Source organism: Pleurodeles waltl, chromosome 11 (assembly GCF_031143425.1).
Source record: "Pleurodeles waltl isolate 20211129_DDA chromosome 11, aPleWal1.hap1.20221129, whole genome shotgun sequence".
Taxonomy (NCBI): Eukaryota; Metazoa; Chordata; class Amphibia; order Caudata; family Salamandridae; genus Pleurodeles; species Pleurodeles waltl.
The window spans coordinates 740,921,421-740,938,044 of NC_090450.1; the positions used below are offsets into that span (position 1 = coordinate 740,921,421).

At 43.9% G+C, this 16,624-nt stretch overlaps 1 protein-coding gene across 2 annotated transcripts in view; it reads right to left on the bottom strand.

Moving 5' to 3' along the window:
- The window catches only part of TCN2 (transcobalamin 2), a 112,206-nt gene extending 96,248 nt beyond the window's left edge, over nt 1–15,958 (bottom strand). For both annotated transcript variants that reach the window (XM_069214458.1, XM_069214457.1), the window contains exon 1: nt 15,818–15,958. The gene's annotated coding sequence lies outside the window, so the exon portion shown is untranslated. The remainder of the gene's footprint in view (nt 1–15,817) is intronic.
- Between the last annotated feature and the right edge of the window lie 666 nt (nt 15,959–16,624).

Genomic DNA, 16,624 nt, shown 5'->3' on the forward strand with positions numbered 1-16,624 from the left:
ACCTTTAACAATTTTATGAGGGAAGACAGTGCCTCAATTTAATTTTAGTGCTGTAATTTGGGACTGATACATTGGGCACAGCCAGATCTTGCAGAGGTTGAAAAGGAGAGGAGGTTGTTACATGTGCCTTTAGGTTCAAGTGTTGAAGAAACTAGATTGGAATTACGTCTGTCACTATTAAATGTTCCTGCGTGGTATGAATATGCTGTTATTCCTTATTTCACTCCATATGAAAGTAAATGTTAGGCATATGTTGGGAACATTTACCACAATGTCTTCTGCAGCAATGGGAGTTCATTAATCGATAGGCAGTTATTTACGTTCACTGTGCGGTGCCTTGAGGTACTGCCTCCTGTTTTGGCACATCGAAGGTAGAGCTGCAGTTCCCAGGTGCCGTCCTTGGGGAGGGTGACTCTCTCCGAGTCTTGAACCTCTGCGGGGAGAAGAGTGGGGTGGGTTTCTTTGGCTACACAAGTGCAGTGGTCTTACTTTGCAGTCAGTTCACAGTACATTTGGACTTCTGTACTCCAGGTCCAAGTCATAACCATAGGAACTTTGCCGAGTTCTGCCTTTCGCTACCTAGCTGCAGCTCTCTGCAAGAAGGCTGATTACTAGTCCCAGTGTCTCATTTACTTTTTCCTCCAAGTAACTGCATTCTGAACGATACAAGGAGCTGAAGTTAGCGTTCAGTGTGTCAGAACTCCACTTGAACTGAACTTTCCTCGTTGCTCACTCTCAATGCCTCTGGTGTTTTGATTCATCCAGGCATCCTGAATCTCATTTTCTCAAAGTTCTAGGAAACATCTGTTTCAGCCCTAAAAACATATCGGCCATCCAGCGATTTATTTTTTTACCTGTGAGGAATAAGACTTCCTATCCAGTAGTTGTTTATTTTCCGACCCCCGACTCCTGTGTTCACTACAACAGTGATTCTAACCTGTGTGGCCCACACCTTTTCAGTGGGATTCAAGCACGTGACCTCTAATTATTTTCTGTTAATCATATACATTTAGTGCTAAATACCTATGATCATGGCTCCTCATATCGTTTAATCAAGTAACAAAAATGCTTGAAATCTACTGTATTTAATAAAACCAATAAATATATGATTAAACAAGTATTGTAAACATTTTTAGTGAGACGCTGATTGCTACTTCAGGGTGGAGCATGTGTGAATGCACGCTCCAGCCTGACCAGCAATCAGTTGCTAACTAAAACAATTTTGAATTGCCTACGATTTTCTAGAAAATCATGTATCTGCACACCTGGATAGCCTGTTCTCTAGGTGCTCAGTGAGCCACACATGTACACACAGGTAGAATGCCCAATGGCCCTTCCAGGCTGCACAGGCTCCCATCTGCTGCTTACAGACTCCAAGTATCTACAGGTCTCACATTAGAAAGGCGGCATGCCTCCACTTTTCAGCAGCCCTGAAATACTTCCACGGGCAGAGTACAACATCCAAGTAGGCAGCGTGGTGTCTGACATGAACACCTGGTCTTCTGGCACTTACGCAATCACTGTGTTTGTCACCTTTCGGCACAAAGGCCCTGTAAGGTTCCTAGCCCCACCCATTCTGAGTTCAGCTGCTACCCTGTGTCCGCCCAGGGCCAATACCTTTCAAGTTACTCCTTTCCCACCATTTCTGCTGAGAGCTCCTATTTCACACATTACCTACTGACTTGGGAATACAATCTGGGTCTGATACCCGAGTGTTATCGCTCTCCTGTAAAAAACAGAGGTTGCAGATGTAAGTAAGTGCTGAGTTCATATAGTCTGTTCTTGTTTGTGTAATGTTGTGTGTATTGTTGTTGCGGTACAAGTCTTGAAATGCCGTTTGGGGTCCTTGGCGTCCAAATGCGATACAGTGGGGTGCACATAAGACGTTTTAAGTAAGGCAAAGTGGGCTCTGGCCCAGGGCCATCGCCTTTCAGGGCACCCCTGATAGAGCTAGCTCTGTTTTGCAGATAGGCTTGCCCTGATGACCTTGAACAATTCTTAAACAGATTGTTTAAAATACCGTTTTCCTTTCATTTTCTTTTAATGTGGCCGTTTTCCTTTCATTTATTTTTAGTGTGGGTGATGTGTGAAAGTCTAGCACAGACATTTTGCAAAGAAATGTGTTTATGTTTCATGCAACATCCATAAAAAAGTTTCTTTTAGATCAGTGGTTCCGAACCTTTTGACTCCTGAGGACCCCCAATGAATCATTACTGGAAGCCGGGGACCCCCAGCAATTTGTACGATTTAATTTTCAAACATTAAAACAGGAATTCGCAAAAAATATAACAAGTAACCACACCAAACAAATACTCAAATTACTAAAGATAAAATTCTTTTATATTGAAAAAATATGCAAAAATCGAAACTTTTTTTGGGAAGGTTGACACTGCATCTCGGCAACTACCTTTTCAATGTTTGGTTTTATTTAGAAAGGTGAATCCTTAGGTCAGATTCTATATTTCCGAAGCGATTTCTGTTTAGGTATGCAAGATCTGAGAAAGCTTTTTCACTTAAATAAGTGAAGGGGAAAGGAAGTAAACCATAAGGGCCTCTCATCTCTCCCTAGCCTCTCTGTCACATGTACTTCATTTGTTTTATGGCACCTCTCATTCCACTGTAGGGTGCCAGGGCACTTTACAGGGGACTACAAGATGTAGGATTCACATGTCATCCACACTGGTAGGCATTTTCTAAGAGTGCTTGGTCTGGAGAAGCACACACTTAGGATTCAGAACACAGCACAGTGATTAGCGATGACGTTAGCACAGTGCTTAATTTGTAAATAAAAACGTGCCGGTGCCCAAAGCCCTCCTCTTAAACACGTGGCTGCTGCAATTAAATGTGGGTACACGGAATACTGAGGCAGCATAATCCTAGACCATCTCGGGCCTCTGCAATCCATTTAAGGCCACTTCAGCTCACTCTAGCAGCTTTCTACTTTCTCCCTTTGTGACGCTTTTTCATTTTTCCCTTCCTCCGTCTTTCCCATATTTGTCTTTTGCTCACAGCAAATGCTTGAGGCAGAAGAATAAGCCCCGGGCCCCAAAAATATGTGCTGGTGCTCAGCACCGGAAGCAACAAGCACAAATTAAGCACTGCGTTAGCAATAAGAATGTATTTCTACACAAGCAAACCTTTTTAGCAGCATAAGGAAAATGAAAGACTAGGAAAAAAACAACTTTCTAATTTGTGCCATGCGGTTTGCATGCAGCTCTTTAATGGCAGTTCACACCTCACTGTGCTAGATTATGATTATGAACTCCATAGTAACAAAAGAATCTCTGTGACAAAAGCAGTAACCCACTGTGCCATGCACATAAAATACAGTTTTTTGCATGATACACATTCTTTGCAGCAGGTATATTAACCACCTGCGCTATCTTTGAGTCAAAACTGCCACTACACAAAACTCCCATCTCTCTCCAGCAGATACATTAATCACTTGAGTTAGCTTGACACTTTTATTTTTGCAGTACAAGGAGCTTTGCAGGGCGTTTAAAACTGCTCAACAAAGGAAGTAATAAATATGAAAACACACACGCAAGTGTTTGTCAGAGGCCCCAGCTGGAAAAGTGCCTTCCTCCCATCCCAGGCATGCGGAACCCCTGGGAATGTGTCACGGACCCCTGGGGATCCACGGACCACAGGTTGGGAGCCACTGTTTTAGATCAAAACAGGACCTCATATATGCAGGGCATAGCTTGGCTGGTAAGACTGGAGGGTGTGAGCTTCAGATTTTCCATCAAATACGACAAGCAGGGCACATGAGAGGGGCTGAAGAGGGGCTGAAGCGGCAGTGGAAAGGAAGACCAATGTGGATTGGCAGGGGTAGCATGTGAGAGAAAACACGCTATTTTGTAAAATAACTAAGATATTTGACGACTTTCAAGACAGAGAGGGAGAGAGTGCGTTTGATTTTTGTCTGTATTTATGTAAAGGTTTTTGGTGAAATCCGACAACTCACCAAACCCGACTGAAAGCACCTGTATCCAACTGTTTGCCAGAAAATACATTTACTAGAGGGTATCCCCTGAAGTTACGCCGAGGCATGTTTGAGAAATGGGAGGTTGCCACAGAGATTATTTGCCAGAACATTTGTAAGCTACTGCTGTATTACAATATTGAAAACACACGTCACTATCCCTGAATATAAGATGCAAACACACTTAGAATTTGAAAGAGTGCACCTGTGCAGTCCGTGGCCTGGCCAAAGCGGGCATGAAAGAGCAGAAATTGGATCATAAATTCAAAACTGTTCCGAACATGGGTCCTAAAATATATTTGGCCTGGGGGCCTAAAATCCATAAGCTATTGAGAGAATCCAGTTAACTCCCCTCTTACAGGTACAAAAAATAATTTGCTCTACTCATTTCAAATATTGTGTAGAGTATATTTAAAAACAGTTGACAGCAGGGGCGTCATCAACCCCCCATTTTAGCACCTGCAGCAGAGGTTTTGATGGGCCTCCTCTGTCTACAACTCGGCAGACAAAGCCTCATAATTAACCTGAAAGGGTGGGAAGGTGAGTTAGTGAATGGATAGATGGATGGATGGATGGAAAATAGTGAATGTGGGAGTGAAAGGGTGGACTGATAGATGCATGGGTGAATGAATGAAAGGATGGCAGTAAGGATAGATGAGTGAAAGGAATGCTGGGTAAATGAATTAATGAATGGATTTGTGAGGGTGCATAAATGCATGATGAGAGGATGGGTGAGTGAAAGGATGAATGATAAGTGAAAGGGTAAAGGGACTGAATGAGTGAATGGATGGATGATTGAAAGGATGGATGATGGATAAATGAAAGGATGGAGGCATGGACGAATGAGTGAAACAATAGATGAATGAGTGAAAGGGAAGATAGATTCCTGGATAAAAGGGCGGACGGATCGATGAGTGAAAGGGTGGATGGATGAATGAGTGAAAGGATGGATGGACGGATGAGTGAAAGGGTAAAATGATGAGGATGGATGTGTGAGTGGAATGGTCAATGGATGGGTGAGTGAAAAGGTGGATGGATAGATGCATGGATGAATGAGTGAAAATAATGGATGTAAGGATGGATAACTGAAAGGGAGGAAGGATGGATGTGAGAGTCAAACTGAATTTATGGATGTGTGAGTGAAAGAATGGATCGATGAGTGAAAGGGTAAATGGATGGATAGATGAGTGCATGGATGGACTGAGTGAAAGGGTGGATGGGTGAAAGAGAGGGTGGGGGATGGGTGGATATAAGGGTGGACAGTTGGTTGAGTGAAAGGGTGAAAGGATGGATGGCTGAGTAAATGGATGACTGAAAGGGAGGGTGGATGGATGTCTCGAGTGAAAGACCGGATGGATGAGTAAAAGTTTGTATGGATAAGTGAAAGGATGGATGACAGAGAAAGGACGGGTATGTTTGATGGATAGGTATAAAGATAGATGGATAGGCTTGGATATGATGGTCGGAATGGTGACAGATTGAATGCTGGATGAAAGACTGAATAGATGACACGCTGTAAATGTGAAATGTTGATTATCAGTGGGTGGATGAAAGAATGAAAAGATGAATGGATAGTTGCATGGAAGGAAGAGACAAGCAAGCTCTTCTGGGGAGAGTTGGAATGACTTGCTTCGCTTGCTTGGTATCATGAGAGATTTGGTCCAAAGTAGGGGGCACTTTAGGTTTCTTGGCTGAAAGCAATGCTAGTTGGCTACAAAAGACAAAGTAATTTTATTTACATACTAAGCCGTCAGCTGAGCATTATTGATGGTGATTCTAAATGTCCGTTAGCAATATCTGATAATGGCGTTTGCATACGTCCTTAAAGGGTCCCACTGAGCCTTTGTCTTACTCCTTGCAGGAAAGGGCTTTATGCTGTGATTGCCAAGGATGCCAGGTACTGTTGCTGCTGCAGTCAAGCTCCGTGCACTGTCACGTGAATAACGTTACTTATCGTCTTGAGTTCAGTAAGATCAGTCACCGTGGTATATAGCAATGTTCAATTCAGATAAAGAATTATTTAGTGGCTGCATTTATATGTCTTGCTTTCAAAAGGAGGATCAAAAATCTATTTAAATAGCAGACTATTTGAAAGTCTTGAAAGGGATGAATTATCCCCTGTATTGTGAGGAAGAGGTAAGGAAATAGAGGCAGAGGTAAGGAAATAGAGAGGTGGTAAGGAGAGAGGGTTGAGAGGGTGAGGAAGACAGGGGTTAGGAAAGAAAGAGGTGAGGAAACAGAGCGAGCGAGAGAGAGCTGAGGAAAGAGAGGTGAGGTGAGAAAAGAGAGAGAGGGAGAGCGAGGCCGAGAGAGAGAGGGAGAGCGAGGCAGAGAGAGAGAGAGAGAGGGAGGGAGAGAGAGAGAGAGAGAGGGAGGGAGAGAGAGAGAGAGAGATGAGGCGAGAGAGGTGAGTTAAGAGAGAGAGGTGAGGTAAGAGGTGAGGAGAGAGAGCAAGAGAAGTGATGAGAGAAAGGTGAAGAGAGAGCGCTAAGGGGAGAGAGAGTGAAGAGAGGGACAGGTAGAGAGGTGGAGAGAGAGACAGGTAAAGAGAGAGAGGTGAGAAGAGAGGGAGAAAGAGAGGTGAAAAGAGACACGTACAGAGGGAGGTGGAGAACAAGACAGAAGGAGAAAGAACTGAGGTGAGAGAAAGGTGAGGAGAGAGTGAGGGGTGAAGAAAGAGGGGAGGAAAGAGGGCGAGTGAGTTAGAGAGGTGAGGAACCAGGGAGTGAGAGAGGGCTGGAGAGGTGAGGAAAGAGAGAGTTGAGGAGAGTGAGGTTAGAAAAGAGAGAGGGGTGAGGACAGAGAGGTGGGAAATGAGAATGAGAGAGCGAGAGAAAGGTGAGGGGAGGAAGGTGAGGAAAGAGGTGAGGCGAGAGGGAGAGAGAGGGAGCGTAAGACGGGGTGAGGAGAGAAAGAGATAAGTGAAGAGAGAGAGCGCTGAGGAGAGATGAGTGGAGAAAGAGGTGAAGAGAGAGGTGGAGAGAAAGAGGTAAGGAGAGAAAAAGAGAGAGGGGAGGGGAGAAAGGTGAGGAGAGAGAGAGAGGTGAGGAGAGAGAGGTGAATAGAGAGGCGAAGAGAAGGAGCGCTGAGGAGAGGGGAGAGAGATAGGTAAAGAAAGAGGTGGAGAAAGGTGAAGAGAAACAGAACAGAGAAAGAGGTGAGAGAACTGAGGAAAGAGAAGTAGAGGGGGGACAGAGGGGATGAGGAGAGAAAGGGGTGAGGAAAGAGAGAAAAACGTAAATATTGTTAGGGGAAAGTTTTAAGTTGTTTGTCGTGGTGTTTATGGGCACGTCCGTGGAAAGTGCATTTAAGTTAAAGTGGAAAGAAAATAATATGTTGAGATAGAAATTGAAAAGGTGACTTTAGTTTTTACAAAGAAGGGGCAGCACAAGTCTAGCGGCCACTATTTATTCCGCCCACTTAGGAAACATTTCCCAGTTGCTGCTTGTTGTGTGTGTGATCTTCTGCTTCTGCCAGCCGTCCTGTGACAGCCGTGACGTTAAGTCGTCTTGCACTGATGTTATCCTTGTGAGAGGGGCTAAGGAGATGAAGAAAGAAAGGGTGAGGAGAGAGAGCGAGGTGAGAGACCGATGTTATATATATATATATATATATATATATATATATATATATATATGAGAGAGAGAGAGAGAGAGAGGCGAACAGCACATCTGCTGCCTCTGCTGTACCAGTTGTGTGCGCATAGAAGAAGCTTGTACCCCAATTAATCTGTACCACCACCACCGTTTGATTATGCAATTGGGGAGGGAAGGGGGGTCAATTAATTTATTTATTTTTAAAACACAAGGATAACATCAGTGCAAGCTGACGGAAAATCGTGACTTTTACAGGACAGCTGGCAGAAGCATAGGCGCCCACAAGATCACACACCCAACAAGCAGCATCAGCAAAATAGTTCTTAAGTGTGAGCAATAAATAGTGGCCGCTAGACTTGTGCTGCCCCTTATTTGTAAAAACTAAAGTCACCTTTTCAGTATCTGTCAACATATTATTTTCTTATCACTTTAACTTAGCAAATACAGTTTCCACTGACGTGCACATAAGCACTACGACAAACAACACACAAACAACTTAAAAACGCCCCCTAACAATATTTACATGTTTTGTGTTACTCAACCGAACTAGCGTTCATAACTGTAAATAGGCCGCTTCTCCTTGCTGTTGAATCACAAACAGCAATAAAAACAGTTGTAACAAAACACGCTGGGTGTCTGTTATTACAATATTACCATTTACAGCAAATGCCACGCATGCTCAATTTTTCTATACTAAGGCCTAGATATGGAAGTATCCAGGAACTAATGAGCCAGGCCTGTTGGCTGTGTCGCCTCATTCGCTCCACTGGTGCTTAAGCAGATTCACGGTGACCCTAGGGCGGTGAATGTGATGCTCTCCTTTAATTACCAATGGGCTTCTTAACTTTCTCACTCCGGGCCCCAAATCTTAGTAAGCTGTTTTTCGTTCTTTGCTGCATGCATCTCTTTCGTGGGACATGTTGGTCACTTCAGCCAAATACCCTATTGTTAAATCCCAGTGTCCCACTCTTTTGCAGGATGAGAAGTACCTTCAGTGACTATAGGTTGGTTTCAGACAGGTTTGCTTGACTGCCAGAGCTCATTCCCTACAAAAGAATGGAGCTAATACCCTCAACAGATACAGACTTTGGGTCAGCCCATTCAGCCACTGCTTGTCTTAAGTATTTTCCACATGTCGTATAAGCCCACGAGAGTACGCACTCTTTACTTTGCATTTGTGATAGAAAAGTAGCCCATCTCCACAAACAATACATAGTCCAACTAGAGAGAGTGGACTGAGCTATTCTGAAAACATTTCCAACAAAGGGTGGCACCGAGGACAGAGGTCACACATGGTCACAACTGCGAGATACATAGTTCGTGGAGATCAGTGAAAGTAGGAATTAAGGAAACAGCACCCAGTGTGTGAGCTGGCCTCGCGGGCATGGAGATTAACCCTATCATGACTGCTTTTTGTAATGACAACTGCTTTTGTCTGGCCCTTTGGTATTTACAGTCAAGTAAAACCACAGTACAGAAAAAAAGAATATTATAGGAAAGTCTTATTCTCATTATATGTAGTCAACATCTCCTTGATTCTTTTGCATCTTAATGTGATTTGTGATCCTAAACGTGTTTTCTCTTTCCTTACATTGTTCTTTTTATTTCTTTGTTCCTTCCATATTTTCTTTTTTCCACCCTTTATTCAAGTCTTTTCCTTTATTCTTTCCTTTTTCTCTTTACAGCTTTATTTCCATATTTCCATTCTAATTTTGTATCCTCTTTTTATCCTGCTTCTTTTTTTCTTTCCTACTTTATCTGCATTCTTTCCTTTGCGCTTTTTACTCGTTTGCCTCCAACTTGTTTTTTTCCTTTACATTTCATTTTTCTTTCAGCGTTGTAGGCTTTCTCGGACCTTTTCAACCCCACCTCACAACTGTGCTATTGTAGTTTATTCATACACCATTTATTAGTTTCCACTTCCGACTTGCTGTGATCCAGTGATGAAAGTTAAAAAAGGGCCAATAAACAATGTATTCTATCCCAGTAGCACCTTGCTTAAGCTGGTACAGTGGGCTCTTCGTTAGACCCTTGCCTCCGATATACCAGCCAGCAACACAGGGGATGGCAACAACATAGGAAAGGCAAAGAAGCACAAGGCGAGAAAGAGCAACACAGAAGGGGACACTGAACCGCAAGCAACACAGTGATGAGGGGGAGCAACACTGAAGTGGAAACAAGTTGGGAGGGGCAGAGAAACACATAGTGAGACAGCTGGAAAACACATGGACTCTTGTAGAGTGCTTATCTAAAATCAAAAGAGTAGCACAAAAAAAAGATAGTGCAAGGACACAGGGATGAATCCATATTCAAAAGGAGTGACAAACTCCTGAGCCATCAAATAAGCAAGCACCTAAGAGTGACAATCAGGCCAACCAATGATAAACAATGGGCAGGCCCTAAGCCCACTGTAAAATAATAAAATGTGTTGCAATAGGCAGCGCATCTGCTATCTTAAGCGAGACCTAAAAACTGGATAAGCAGAAGAAATCCACCACAGAGGAAACTGGAAGCAACAGAGACTAGAATGACGGATGTGGAAGCAGCGACCTCCACACTGGAAGAGAGTGTAAATAGTGTAGAGACCAGACTGAGTGCCATGAAGGAATGGGTGATTAACTGTGAGGGATTGAAAGAGAAGGTGACTAGCCCACTGTGCTTTCTGCAAACCAAGGTGGAGGTGCAGGAAAACAACAGAATATTAACACACTGGGTTTTCTTCCAACTAACATTAAGATACCATTAACCCTTCTACAGCAGAGGGGAATTTGGCGGTGGGTCAGGCTTACTAACTTCCAGGGGTGTAGTGCAGGCCCCTGCAGTGTAGGCGAGCCCCCATCCCTTTAGAGGGCCTCCCCCCTTAGACCATGGCCAATGAACGTATGTGAGGTACGGGAGACTCAGCGGCCCTCTTCACATTCTGAGGGTAGGGGACCATTTTGCATTAAGCCACTATTGGCTTTCCTTGAGGGCATCCACGGAGACTACAGATTCAAGTGACAGAGCTATTTTCCTCTTTGAAGAACCGAGCCTCAGAGATGCTTCCAATGAACGGCGGCTTCCAACACAGACGTTCTTAAACATGTTTTTCTCTTCCCTGAGCCCACCGCACTGACGTTAAAGAAGAGATGGCATCTCCAGGTGATCCGTAAGGGTCTTTCTGAGATCGGTATAAGGGTTGCTGTGTGGTCATCTGCCAGACAGAGTCCGGCCCAACAAGTAAGACTTACACGTTCTTGGGTGTGGAAGCAATTCAATCGCTCTTGGGTGTATTGAAGTCAACTATATGAATGCAGTTGTATGAAGCAGTTTAAGACTCTGGCTCACTACCTGAAATTAATCTGCTGTCAATTCACCGACAACATGGGTTTGGAGAGCGGACTACAAGAGAATATTTTAAAGAGGAGTCTCCTGCCCACCTCCCCACACACAAAATCCCTTTCTGTTCCCCTATGTTTTTTTTTTCTTTCTACTCTACTCCCTCTGGAGTGTTTGGCTTTCGTGTGCTTTCTTAATCACTGAACAAAAAGGTTTGAACTTAAAAAGGTTTCCGTTCATGGTCTCACTCAAAAAATGCTCGAATGAGGAAGTTAGAAAGTGTGTTGGTTTAAACACCTTTTACCAAAAGAAGATACATTTTAAAAACAGAGTTTTTCACCATCATGGAACAGTCTCCCCCAATAGGCATAAAACGTGGTTGTCTTCCATCAGTTAGTAGTAGCGCCATATGCCAGAATCTGTTTTCAGTAACAATTCTTCCAACTACTGAAAGGACTGTGTGGTAAGCCCTACCTGAAGGAATACATCCACAGTGGCGAATCCTGGCTGCTGGGGGGCTGGCCAGCTCCTAGATGTTTAGGGCCCTTTCTACTAGCTTCCAATATGCACATTTTTCACTTACACTGAGGATGCACTTTAAAGGTTTGTGCAGTGGAGAAAACCAATGCTCACTGCAGCAATCTGACAGTCTTCGATGGACCCCACATGGATCGGAGTCTGACTTGGAGCTAGGGGAGCCGGGTCCTTCTGCAACAGTACTGTACCAGCCAGGCCTGTCTCTGGTGCAGTCAACAGTTGGTGATGCTGGTGGCGGCTACCAGAATCCTGTACTAGGCCTACCTGTTGTGGTGCAGAGCATACCTTGATGCGAGGTTGGTAGGAACAGGATTCTATGTCTGCACAGCATCTAGTCGAGAGAAGCAGAGGTACAATGACGCTCTGATACTCAAAGGCAGCACTTTCTTGACCCACTAGTTATGGAGTTAATGGATGAATCTGGATGCTGAACTTTGTTTCAGCGGCACTCCGCCCACAGTGTCTCCTATGTTGAAGCAGAGCAAAGAGGCAACTGCTAGGTTTCTTTACCAGTTCCATCTATTGTGGACCAAAATCAGTCAGAGCTGTTGCATGTGGGAGGCAGGGGGTAGTGGCATTGGACAAATAACCAGTATGTATCTTTATGGGACCCCCACTTGGTGGGCAAATGTAAGACTTTTGTGAACCTTCATGCTACCACCACTGAAGCTGAATATGAGAAGCAAAAAGACGCCCTCTCCGGTCTGATCAGGGTGATAGCCTGGTGACAGTATGGCTTATCGTATCTCTAGAGCTGAGAACCCTCTCCCCTATTCAGCTGTAACCGAGAGGAGAGCAGAACATATCCTATCACTTATATGTTCCCTTTCCCTGCTAACAGTGTGCAAGATGCATTGCTATCAATTCATTAACCTATACATGGAGTGGGATTTGGCTCTTCCCAACAGTATTTCTCTCACATCCTGCTATTGGCTGCTTACTTAATGCTTGCATTTCAATGCATGAGGAACTACTTTAAATCTCTCAATCATCACATATTCCATTTTTATCACATACATGAACAATATTTAGAGAGCAATTGCTTCCTTTTATTCCGCGGAAGCAGTTTTTGTTTTAATGTTGTAGTCCGGACTCAAAAAGTAAGCCGGGCCTATTGGCTTTGCCATTGCTTTTTCAATTAAGGCGTACAAGTAGAGCACGCCATACTATCAAATAATTCGGGGCATGCTTACCGCTGCACGAGTTTTAAAACAACAGAACGACCCCATGACAAAAGTGAAAAAAAGACACAGAAATTGATGGCTGAAAAACTCATTAGTTTTACCTTCATCATGAGTAATAATTAAAAGAAAGATGAACACTTATTTGTGCTATAGCCGAAGGTATTTTGTGATACGGATTACTTAGATGTCTTATAAGCACAAATAGGAAGCAACAGTACGCAGTGCAGAACGGACAGAATACGCATCCTCTGCAGCCCGTAGGTCAGAAAACGTCCGGTTGAAAGAGCAGACTGGGTTCAAAGGTAACTCCAGACAGCATCACTCAGCAGATAAAGGGACCTCCCTGTAAACTCGTTAACATCAAGTGTTGCAATCCCTGCTCATCTCGTGGGCCGAGTCAGCAGAACAAGCAGCCGAGAGAGTAAAAGGGAAACCACGTAAGCAGAACAAGTAAGGGCTTCACGAGCCAGACCTACCCCACCACGGCCGATCTCTCCGGGGATCAGGTGGTGACTCACTACATCTTTGGAATGTTTGGGATCCAGGCATAAGGGGAGGGCCGGTATAAAGATGGTCCCCAGAGGTCACTGAAGGTGGGAGCGGACACGGGGTATTGCGGGGCTCATGGGTCACATACAGTGTGTCATGGTGTGAAGGGGAGGGTATTCTATAGACTTGGGAGTGGGAAACTGTAAAACAGGGTGCAGATAGGGGTCACGTGTCATTAGAGGTCAGAAGACACGAGATGGGGGAAGATACGTGAATGAACACCATACGAAGGCTCGGGAGCTGAAAAGTGAAAAATGGAGGCCATTTAAAATATTCTACTTTTATCATTCATCAGGCATCAGTCAGCTTCGCATGTATCAAAGGATAAACTAGGTGAGTTTCACACGCACCTCGGAGTACTTGGAGACTCCGTGATAAAATCAGACAAGATGGTCCTGCATTAAAGAATGGTGTAAACTCAATGATGGCCTCACAGCGCTAATTTATCAATGCACAGCACTGTAAGGCCAATTTTAACCTCCTTGCAACTCTGGGCTCCCTCATATATCCACGAGGCATGACTCAGCTGTGCACGTCTTTGTGCACCGAAGTGAATGCAGGGGTGGAGAGCAGCAAGGGACAGTAGGCTTGGTCTCAGTGTTCACTTTCACCACGTTCCAGCATGTCCACCGGAAGGACTGGAGTCGCAACGCAGTAATGGGGGCTATCTGATATTGTTTCCTAGGAATTCATATATATGTTATAATGTTTTTAATTTCTAGCACATTTGTTAAACTTTTAATTGTGATCGGTAATGATGTATGTAAAAATGAATAACTTATTGTTTTATAATTGTTGATCTCAGTTGAGGTCTAAATCAATAAACTTGCCATGGCTATGAGGTGGCACAATGTGGCAGGGAAGTGGGAGGGACCATGCGGGTGTCCAAGTTACAAGTGTCTGCCCCCCTCGAGTGTTGGTAACTTGTACATGCTTGGTCAGGTCTGTGCACAGCCAGCATGCTGGGGATTCTCTTGCTTGAAAGACATCTACCATTTTAATGGAGATCTTTCCAAACACAAAGCTAATTCAGTCGCACTAACATGTGAGGCTGTTCCACTGTCTGGAGCCATCCTTGCTGTTGGAATACCGGAGGTGCCTCCACCAGCAGCATGTTCCTCATCAAGGACACACTTAATAGGGCAGGAAAACCACAGAATGTGGGACAGAGAACCTATCTGTTTTGGTGTATTCTCTATTAGCCCCCAACTCTAAATTAGGCAGTCAATATCATTATTGGTCTTCATCTTCAATCTCTGGATGTGCTGGTCCTGCTTAGCTCTGAACCTTATCTGTAAAAAAAATAAAGTAGCCTTCAGGAGCTTTAAATGAGCCCAACTGAATTGAGTCAAGGAGCTAGGTCCCAGATCTAACCTATTTGTGTGTGTGTTGTATTTTTTGTGTGTTTTTTTTTTTTTTAATAAGAACTATCACAGTATCCTAGTGTCCCTAACCTTGGGTACACAATGTCACTCACAGAGGACGAATCTCACACCTTTGACCAGCCACCAAAGGCCTACTTTTGGCAGAGCCACTGGAATTATGCAATTGTCCGGCTGCTGCATTTTTTGCATATTTATGGATTTGTAAACTTTGCCACATAATCCATCATCGAATGCATAATGTGCAGATTTTAACAAAAAATCTTTCTACCTCAAACTGTTAAAAAGTTACTGAAAATGCAGCAACACGTGTTGCTGTGCAGTGAAAGGCCCGTTACAAACGTTGACTGGTCACCTTTATGTTGCTTATTGCTATATTTGGGATTTAACCTAGTACTAATGAGGTGCAACCAATGCTCAACAGTGTTAACAATTATAAAAAAAAAAAAAAAAAATCAAGTAACACTATCACAAAATGTGCCGCATTAAGCCACATATTTTGCCTTTTCTTGACATAATTTAGTCAACCCTGCCACGTAATTTGGTCCTCATGTGCCATATAATTTCAGTGGCCCTGAATTTTGGTCAGTTACAAAAGCCTGCTGAGGCCACTTCTCTACACGCCAGCAGGGGCAGTTCTTCCAGATCTGGGCTCTGAATCTAGAAATCACGGTCCTCTGGTATGTTAGCCCATACCTGTCTACAAAACTGCTCTATAATGAGAGTGAGATCCTAAGTTTACGGCGGTGATCTCATGAAAGTCAATAGAAAAAGGAAACTAGAGGATCGCAAAAAAGGTAACCTTTTGCAATTCTGTGGTTGCACACTGCTTTTTGGAAGGTTGCAGGCTACAGAAAAGAGCATGACACCCGGCATATGATGGCGAGATGACAGACATGTTAGTTAAATGTTCTCAATATAAAAAAAGCAATGCTACAAACAGCACATAGTGCATAAACAAGTCATGCAAAAGTCAGAATCTTAACAGTTGTCATGATATTTTACGAGGTGTCTACACTACAAATGCAAGTCCCGTGGAGTTGAATTAAGCCCCCAAACGTGGGAATAAAACACGTTTTTCACATTTCACCCAGACACCCGCGGGCCTTAACTTTATGAAATATCTGAACCCCGCGCGAGCGTGGCTGCTGCACAGTCTGTATCTGCCGTTTTTTATTTTTTATTTACATTTTGTCAGAGGTCCTAGGCATTAAACCTTACCCCTATTAAAGCCCCTTGTGATGCTCTCTTGCCTTCTCTCCTTACCTGTAATTGCTCACCAGCGGAGGAGTTAGCCGAACCCGCCGATATCTGGAAAAGGGAACTGAAGTCGGACTTTGTTTTGGTGTGCTCTAACCTCGTTCACATGACTTTCCACATTACCATCAAGCCCCTCCCACTGGAGTCAGCATTTCCTAAGGAGCGCAGTTTAAAGGGCCCGCGCTGCAGATATAGGAGGCTAAGAGGTGAGCGCGGACGTGAAGGAGAGAAGCGATTTACTGCCCACAGTTACCTCACCCCCGATACACATTTTAGTTAAATATGAGTCAAGGGTGGACTTTGACGCGTTTTCCCAATGAATTGGCTGATAAGTTACAGGTTTCAACCGACAGCCAGCCTTCAGGGGCAAGAGCGAGCTGCTCTAAGCGGGGCTTTACGTGGGACGGGTCTCTCAGGGTCTGAGTGAGTAATTAAAAACGTACAATGAAACGTGTGCCTGTATTAATCTCTTGAAGTTTACTGACGAATAACACTGATTGACATCTAAACAATGGATGTAAAAACGTTAAGGTAATCCATACCTTGTTCACAAAAATATTTCCTTCACATCTACTGGATGGACCAGTAATTTAAAGGCCAATTTGATGCCATGTTTTGCGAGTTCTAGTCCTGCCCCGCAAGCTCTTACCAAACCAACAGCAACATCCATTGACGCATATTGAATCACTGTATCCTCCTTCACAGTGACATCATTCAAGAACCCTCTGGCCATGACAAATAGTGAATCACTCAGAATTCCACTGTTATTTTCTTTGGAACAACTCTCAATGGTAAAACTGTCAAATCCTGTGG